General features: G+C 37.3%; 1 non-coding gene across 1 annotated transcript; it reads right to left on the bottom strand.

Annotated features, from left to right (window-relative positions):
* Nucleotides 1–6,902: 6,902 nt before the first annotated feature.
* LOC116585342 lies at nt 6,903–7,039 on the bottom strand. Its single transcript, XR_004283559.1, has one exon. It is a non-coding gene; the product is annotated as a U4 spliceosomal RNA (small nuclear RNA).
* Between the last annotated feature and the right edge of the window lie 2,612 nt (nt 7,040–9,651).

Here is a 9,651-nt window from a genome sequence, read left to right on the forward strand (position 1 = left end):
AGAGAAACTCAAAGAGAGGCTACGTTGAACATGGAGCCTAACATGGGCTCCATCTCATGGCCTGTAAGGGCCTATTTAGCCAGAGCAATTCCATCTTGGATTAAACAGTTATTTTGTTGTTTATGCAGCAAAACTTAAACTGTCCCTGTCCCTCTTCCCCCAGGGGACTTACTTAAAAACAAGACCCGGAAAACAGTCCCAGGTAACAAAGCCCAAATACAAGGGGGGTCAGGCCAGGTGGAGACATCCAATCGAGGGGGGGAGCACATACTGTCTCCCTAGTTACCAAGGAGTATGGGTCCCACCCTTTAGGTGCCTTCTGGGTGCCAATTCTGACCAACATGATAGGCTAGTTCAAATATCTACTAGGGTAAATTGTAATCCAATTGGTCACTTATGTGTAACCTAGCATGACTATGCAGCTTTCTCTGTGTGTTAAAATTTCATTGGCCATCTGTGCGTGGCCAAGCCCAACCACATGGCCTTTGCACTTAAAAGCTAGTCTGTAAGGAAGAGAGAGGTCATGCGCTCTCTGTAACAGGCACAGCCCCCGCTGGTCAGTTTCGATTCTTGATGCTTGGCGTGGAATAAAGCTTTGCTTGAACTTTGCTTTATATCAGTCTCGATCCTTAATCATGGACCCATTATTGGGGGACCTTTCAGACCCTGAGATCACAACCTGAACCAAAACCAAGAGTCTAGTGCTTAACTATGATGAAGTCTTAGAATGTAAGTGAGGTTCAGTGAGTGGGGTGAGGTCCAAAGCAATGACCCAGAAAGAATTCTTGAGACATCTTTGGTGCAAAATGGTGGTTTATTAAAGCACAAGGACAAGACCCACGGGCAAAAGAGCTGCTGCCCCTGGGCTGTGAGGAGTGGTCCATTATATACTTGCAAGTTGGGAGGGGGTCAGGGATGGCATAAGTCTCTAAGAAATTTTGGAAACAAGGCTTCCAGGACTTTGAGGGGCTAGCTGTTGTTGGGAAAAGGTTATTCTTGACCAATAATAAAACCTTTTTGTGAGACCCTTTAGATGTGTATCAGTGAGCCATATGTTTGGGAATGATTGTCAACATGTATCTTGGAGGGTTTAGAGATAAAGTTTCCAGAGGAATTGTTAAAGTAGACTTACAGTATCCTGGTTGAGGGTAGGGGTGGATCAGGCTAGGATTGCACTTTGCCCTTGGCTAAGTGTTAAGGTGGAGGCAGTTGAGTCCCTAGAGGAATGTCACTCTGCCTGTTTTAAGGGCTTGTCAGTGGGTAAGGAAATCTAGTAATTTTTCTTCTGCCTATGTTTCCCACATCAACTGTACCGCCAAATGACCCCAAAGTATTTTCTTTAAATCTGTTTTCTATCATATCAAAGAATGCAAAATCCATAGGTCTTGTTTTTGGCACAGGGAGACAAAATTTAAATGAGAAGTATTTAAAGATGTAAGTGATTTGGAGGGAAAAGAAAAGCAAAATTTATAGTCTGGAAATGCCTAGATAAAATAGAACTGTTATTCCCAAAATATTATAAATTATTTCAACAGCACACATATATTATAAATTATTTACCAACACTATTTCACCAAGATAAAGTGTGTTGATCCATAGTTACATTGTCTGCTAGAAATTCATGAGAATACTCACCTGGGCTCTTACTACTTTTGGCAAATTCCCACAGACATTCCTCTGTTGTGGTTAGGCTGGTTCTTAATTATGATTAGCACAATACACAGAAGGAAAAACCAGTCAAGAGCTTTGAAAAAATAAGGTTTGTTAGTTACAAATTAGGGTAAGCAGCATGCCCTAGGGTTACAGCTAGATCTCAGGGAGGGAGGGAGGGAGAGAAAGAGAGAGAGGTGAATTTAAAGTAAGAGTGTGAATTAAAGTGCAGGAAGGGAAAAGCAAATGTCAGTTATCTGGGTTCCAGGGCTTTCTAAAATAGGAACTTCATGAATGGTCAGCTTGGCTCTCTCTGTGGTTGTTTGAGGTGGATGTCTTTGATTCCAGTGCTTCAGCAGTCAAAAGCTTAATGCCAGACATGTACATTACAAGCAAAAGAGCTAACTAGTAGATACTTCTTACCACAGAAATTCAAAATACTGTATTTTGACTACACTTCCTTTAAAAACTGAAATATTACTGAAAATTTTATGCGACTTTCCATAGTGTTTTATTCTTCCCATTTGAGTGATACTTTTCTTTTCCAAATTTCTAACTAGCAGATCAATAAACTTAGCATTTTTTTTAAGGTTTTCCCATTGTCTTTGTCATTTGAGGCTGCTATAACAAAGTACCATATATTATGTGGCTTACAAATGACAGAAATTTATTTCCCACTATTCTGGAGACTGGAAACCCAAGATCAGGATGACATTAGGGTTGGGTTCTAGTGAGAGCCTTTTGGGAGGCAGACTGGCAAAAGAGGGAGAGAGATGTCTCTGACATTCCTTTTATAAGGGAACTAATTCTATTCCTAAAAGCTCCATCTCATGACCTAATTACCTCCTGATGTCTCTACTTCCTAAAACCATTAATAATTGGGGCTAGAATATCAATATGTGAGTTTTGGGGAGACAAACGTTTAGCTCATAATGTGCATGTTCTTCTATATTTTCAAATCTAAGCACATTGGCCTTTAAAAAAATATTGTTCACTCTAAACTGAGAGAAAAACTGTGAATAAAAAATGCAGGACATATAATTATTTTCATGTTTAAATAGCTTGCTCTGCAGATGTGATATGCAAAGGTGACCTTTTAGCTAGTCATATTTTTCAAACTGTTTGTGTGTTACTATTATAGTCATTTCATATGTAACAACTACTATGAAGTAATTCTTTTCTGCATTTTAATTTGGGAATTTTAAACTGTAGTATTATGTATTCGTTTCCCTTCAAATTTGGGATAATGCAAAGGTCACCTGATACAAAAATTAGTAATATTCAGATTCTATTTTGCTAAGGTATAATAAAACCAAGAAAAGTAACAAAGAATAATTATTGACCTACTATCCAAAAATCTTCCTAATTTGTATAGTAGGAATGCGTAAGTGTAAAGAATATTCCAGTCCAAGCTAGAGTATGTACAGATATCTTTTATTGAGTGATGAATGTCAACCAAAAGAAATTGAAGCAAATTAGAGCAGAGAGAAAAATTAGTGTAAGATGATGTTAGATGGCAAGGAACGAGTAAGGTTAAGAAGTTTTGTCTTGGGGGCGCCTGGGTGGCTCAGTGGGCTAAATCCTCTGCCTTTGGCTCCTGCTTAACCCTCTCTCTCTCTGCCTGCTGTTCTGCCTACTTGTGGTCTCTGTCTGTCAAATAAATAAATAAAATCTTACAAAAAAAAAAAAAAGAAGAAGAAGAAGAAGAAGAAGAAGAGGTTTTGTCTTGGGGTGCCTGGGTGGCTCATTGGGTTAAGTCTCTGCCTTCTGCTTAGGTCATGATCTCAGGATCCCAGGATTAAGCCCCCCATCTGCCTCTCTGCTCTGCAAGGAGCCTGCTTACCACCCCCACCCCACCCCCCCCACCTACTTGTGATCTCTCTCTGTCAAATAAATAAATAAAATCTTAAAAAAAAAGTTTTATCTTCTTCTTAAAGTCATTATAAAGTACTTTCAGCATTTTAAGCTTGGAAATTGGTCTATTTATGTTATATGAATATTTAAGAATGACAAAAGCAGATTTCAGCTTTATAAACACCATCCTATTTTCAGAATGGAGAATGAATTGGAGTCAAGCAAGAATGAGTATTGTAAGGCCTATTTAGCCCGAGTGATTCCATCTGATTAAACAGTGATTTTGTTGTTTATGCAGTAAAACTTAAACCGAGCCTGCCCCCCACCAAGGGACTTACTTAAAAGCAAGTCCAGGAAGCCAGTCCCAGGTAACAAAGCCCAAATACAAGGGCAGGCCAGGCCAGGTGGAGACATCCAATCAGTGGGGCGCACATACTGTCTCCCTAGCTACCAAAGAGTGTGGGCCTCGCCTTTTGGGCACCTTTTGTGTGCCAATTCTGACCAGGGTGATAGGCTAGTTCAAATAGCTACTATGGGTAGAATTATAATTCAGTTGGCCACCCGAGTGTGACCTGGCATGATTGTGCAGCTTTCTCTGTGTGTTGCAATCTCATTAGCCACGTGTGTGGCCAGGCTCAACCACATGGCCTTTGCTCTATAAAAGTTAGTCTGTAAGGCAGGGAGGGGTCGCCCTCTTTGTAAGAGGCGGCCCCAAACGGTCGGTTTGATTCTTGATGCTTGGTGCAAAATAAAGCTTTGCTTGACCTTGACTTTGTATCAGTCTCGCTCCTTTGATTATGGACCCAACAAGTATGTGAGCACCAATTAGGTTTTTACAGCGTCACAGGGGTGAGATGGGAAAATAGAGTAATTTGGTTTAGGATGGTGATGATTAAAATGAGGAGAGGACTGAAAGATACAGGATTAGGATGGAAGAGTGTCATAATAAAAACTTGAATTTATACAAAAAGAGAGAGAGAGAATAATGTAGAGAGTAAATCCTAGGTTTTGACTTAAATGACTCAACTCAGTAAGAACATAGTTGAAGATCAGGTTTGGAGAAGACTATTAGAAATTTTAAGGAAGAGCTTTCATGTAAGAAGTTGGATACAGGGATGAGGACCTTAGAGGAGAAGTTCGGGTTGAAGATAATAGCCTTGTGATTCATATAGAAGTAATTGGTCCTCAGAGTCACAGACATAAGTGACACCATCTACAAGAAGACAGAGTAAAAAAAAAACAAAAAAAGAAATACTACTAATAAATCTTTAGGGACATGTTTATCTGACAAATGAAATAAGTCAAAAATAAGCCAAATAATAAGTCAAAAAGAAGGATGGATTTGCAAGGAGGAAAACCAGATAAAGGCAAAAACAAAGAAAACAAGCAAAGAAAGCAGTTAAAGAAATAAAGGAGTAGCTAAGAAGGTTAAATAATGCTGAAAGTTACAAGAAGAATGCAACAGAAATCTCCCGTAATTTTTCAATTTGAACATAATTGCTAACTCTAGAGAGCTGTTTTGTGAGAATTATTGAGGTTAAATCAAAATTGCCATGGGCAGATAACAAGGAAGAGGTTATATAAGAAAAGAGAAATTGGAAAATATGAGGAAAAAAAGGAATCACTAAGAATTTTTTTGTCATGAACCAGCCAAAGCATGACTCTCTTTATTAAAATCATCTTAAAAATTCCAGTTAAATCTTTATCCTATTAAGAAATATTGCAATGAATGTTCTTAAGTCAGTGAAATCATTTTTATTTAATATCATTATACTTTGATATTAAAACGTGCTGTATTTTAAGCAAGATATGTCACCGAATGTTTATTAGAAAAATCACACAATTCTATAAACTACATTAATAATAATGTATAGAAGAATTTTTAATTATATATATGAAATCATTAATTTGGTTTCATACTGTGGAGATATTTATCTTACCATACATATAATATATGTTATATTTGGTGAGATCACACATATGTATATATATATAATATGAGACAAAATTATTGTTATTAAGTGCCTTTTATTTCATGTACCTTTATTAGAATTCTAGAAGAGAATGTATTATTTATTGATTTAAACTCTAAAATAAACTAGTCATTGAATTTAATACTAACTTGATTCATTGTAAACTGAAATGAAAGCTACATTTGCATCTGAGTTGATTATTATTTGACTTCACTAAGATATATGTAGATATCTTAAATGTCTAAAGAATACATTTTATGTGAAACCATTTACCAGTATAACATTGTAGCATAGGCATTTAGTTGCTTGTGTTTCTCTTTCTTAAATTCATGGTAAATTTGTATCACCAGAGCTGTCCTGAGAAATCTTTTTTTTTTTTTTTTAAAGACCAAAATCATAGAATAGGAAGAGGGTGTTCTCAGAGGAAATCTTAGGGTATTTATATAATTTTTAAAAGAAAAAATGGAAATAAATTTATTCTGATAACATTAGTAAGAATGATCTACTTTACTTAACAGAACAACAACAACAAAATGTTTCTTAGAGAAAAGGCAAGGGAGGAATAAGAAAATAAATTCTAACTCAATTGCCAGCTATCATTTAAGGTCGAGTGGCCATGTTGGAAAAGAGAACAGCATGCAGGAGCAAAATGAAAGGAGGCAGTTTAGTTCATAAGCTCTTTTGGCACCCAGTAAGTGCCACTGCCTCGGGCTTATGGATCTTTAGATTCTGGCAGAATTAAAAAAAAAAATGGGATTAAGAGTGTGGACAGCTGCTTATAGCTAGTAGCAATAGATTTGCTTCAATAGTCCAGAATTTCCTGACTCTTTATTTGAATCCAGCAAAATGAGTTTTAAAATATAATGACATCTTGCATATAAAGTAAGCATATAAAACTCCGAGCTATTAGATGACCATATCCAGGTACCCTCATTCCATTCTTCCTTCTATGTGTTTTCTTTTTTCCCTAGTAATACAGCCAATCTGGTAACCATGAGATAACAATGTCATGTGTCAGAAGCCTGTGTGACTTCCTTCATGTTGAGGTGACTTATACCTAAGCATATGTCATCTATATTTTGACCGGCAATGTAGGAGTGCAATAAATGCCACAACAGTGCACAGTTCCCTAAGGCAAAGCTGGTAAACTCTAAGTCAGTAAGGCCCCAAAGTAAAAACAAAATAAAGTAATAAAATAAAGAAGGGAAGAAACAAATACAAAAAAGAAAACACAAAAGAACTCCCTCCCTTAAGGTTCCTGTTCAGTATAGAGGCACTATGCTGTGATTATATCTGCTAGATCAACAAGTACTATTCCAAGCCACTTTTAAATCTCCAAAAAGGGTTAGTTGTATTTGAAAAATATTTTGTCACACCTTCATGTACATGGCATTCTTTAAAACAGAAAGTTAAATATGAAAGAGTACCCAGGAGAGTGGATGAGATATATCGCATACTCAGATACCTATAATGGCAGACAGAGATTTTTAGATGATTTCAATTAGCAATAATCGCGCCTCGGATAAACCTCATTGGCTACGATACTGCCACTGCGCAAAGCTAGATGATTTCAAATAATAATAGTTAAGTTTTTTGTTTGTTTGGGTATTTTGTTTGTTTGTGTTTTTTTCTAGCTTAAAGAAGATGTAGACTACTTAGAACAAGAAAGAATGTACCTGAAGAGTTGGATACCAGGAATTCCAGAAAGCAGAGTATGTACTTAGATGCTGTGCCAGAGACTGCTAGTTGCCTAAGGAGTATGCAGTCTCCCTTTGTTTTTTAAAGATGGAACTGCAATTCTGTTCCAGGCAGCCAAGTGGAAGATTAAGGGCTATCATTTGTAGCCTCCACTGTTACTAGGATGACTCTACACAGGAAAATTATCTGAGCTTGCTCTGATTCAGATGAAAGGGCACTGTTTTTGTGATGTCTCTTTGTTCCTTCTCTGCCAAGTATGTGGACAGCTATACTATGAAGCAACTTGGAGCTTGAAGCCACATGCTGTTCAAGGCAGTGAACGACTACAAGGAGACTGGGTTGCTCACAAGCACAGGACTAGCAAACTGACTGAATTCTCTCTGAAGTGTGCGTATGTGTTTGGGGGGGGGGACAAACAAACAAACAAAAAACTTCTGCTTGATTTAAATATTCTTTTTTTTATTTTTAAGTTTTATGTAGCCAAGTCAAACCTGATTCAACTTCTATTTGGACATGTATAGTGGGAAGTAAAGTCATTCTGGCAAGAAAAAAAAAATGCACAGTCCAGCAGCAGCATATAGAGTGTAAAGTACAGGAAAAAGGAAGGACAAGTGTTGTTCACTGGCAGCTACTAACCTCGCAGTATTAAACTAGCTTAACATTTTCAAAAGACATTTTATGCATTCAGGTGGAACATCCACCCTCAGTCACCTTTGCATACTTCTAACATTTATTTTCCTCACCTAATCTCTGAAGGCATTTTAGTATCAGACATTTAACAGCATAGTAAGTAGTCAATTAAATTTGAGTAAAGTCTGCATAATGAAAAAAAAATTCAGTTGTGGGCAGAAAATGGTAGACTATAAATGTAGATTAGGTAAAATATGTGGCTTCATGAGAAGTGTCCTAGGTCTGCCATATTCTTCTTATTATAGTTCAATCTTATGCATTATTCCAATACAAGGAAAGGATTTTTCATCAGCTATCAGCACCTTTTTTTTTTTTTTTTTTTTTTTTTGTCTGTAGGAATTGAAGTCTCAAACTTACATTATCCCCACATTGGCTGTTTAGGCCTCCTTCTCAGGAATGAGTCCACAGTAGTTTCCTCCAACCTGAGAAGAGATCCTATTCAGTAGGTTCTCTTTAACCAGCACTGCCTTATACAAAAATTTTCAAATTCCTTTTACCTGTTTCTCCTCATTAAAACCAACAAACCCGAAGGAGGGTGATTTCCACATGAGAGAGAGAGGAAAGAGAGAGAGCAAAAGAGAAAAATAAATAAATAAAGGAAATAAGACACAAGTAATCTGTCATACATCAGGTATGAATAAAATTGCATATAACTCGAAAACGGAGTACAATGTAGATTTGTGCTGATTAAGCAAATTGAAACAAGAAGGGAAAAGAGAGGTTGAAATAGATGCAAGAATTTATGAAAACCCCGTTTGTGAGAGAGAAGACAGTGATTGACATTAGGGAAATATTAAACACCACTAGGGAAGAGGATGATGGATATGTGATAAACACTGCTAATATTATCCTCGGATTTTCCTATTTCCAGGATTTCTAGAGGCTCCTGCAGCGGTGACACTGAGCCTAAAGGAAAGAAGCTGGAAACTCTCTGCTACAGAAGGCAGTCCCTACTGGCCTTTCTCCAGAAGCTCCATCCCCAAGGCTTTCTCTGTGTATGGGTGACCGCGGGAGTGGCCTGGCATCAAGCAGACTGCTTAAAAGCTGGTCAATCTGAGTCTACTCATCCAGGATTTACAGAATCCTTTGGTAAACCCAATTGGTGGAAAAGAACCAGGTCTGTGGAGAGCTGCAGTGCCCTCTGCCGGCGGCGGGGGTAGCCTTCAGTTGGCAGGAGAATGACTGCAGACTCCTGCTGGGCTGAAGGGATCTCCCTCTTTTTGCAACGTGCTCATTGCCCCATAATCAAAGATCCCTTACCCTAGAGCACATTGAATAATGCTTATTGTCATGTTCAGAAAGAAATGGGGGGGGAGTAGGATATATTTGAAATGCATGAAATTAACATTAAGTATTAATAACTGGAATACATAAAAATTACATAAATAAAGACAAATCATCCAGTAGAATATAGAGAGATGGGGGGGGGGGATCTAGTTTACATTAGCAACATTGGTGCAAAATTAAAGTCATTAGGTCATCAAAAATTAAGTCTGATAACATGCTTTTGGTTAGGATAAAAAACAAACCAGTAAGCTGTTAATATGTGCATAAATCTGTTAACAACTACCTTGGAAAATACTTTGTTGTTATGTCAGAAAACTGAAGATATGCATATGGTATGACTCAAATATGCATACGTGTGCACCAAAGGAAACATATGACGATGTGCATTAAAAGCTTTGTTGTATTAGCTCAGAAACTAAAAACGATGCAAGCATCCAGTAAGAGTAAAATTAATAAATATTCACACAGTGTTCAATATTAACATAAAGGAATGGACGGC

The sequence above is a fragment of the Mustela erminea genome, chromosome 2, assembly GCF_009829155.1.
Source record: "Mustela erminea isolate mMusErm1 chromosome 2, mMusErm1.Pri, whole genome shotgun sequence".
NCBI lineage: Eukaryota > Metazoa > Chordata > Mammalia > Carnivora > Mustelidae > Mustela > Mustela erminea.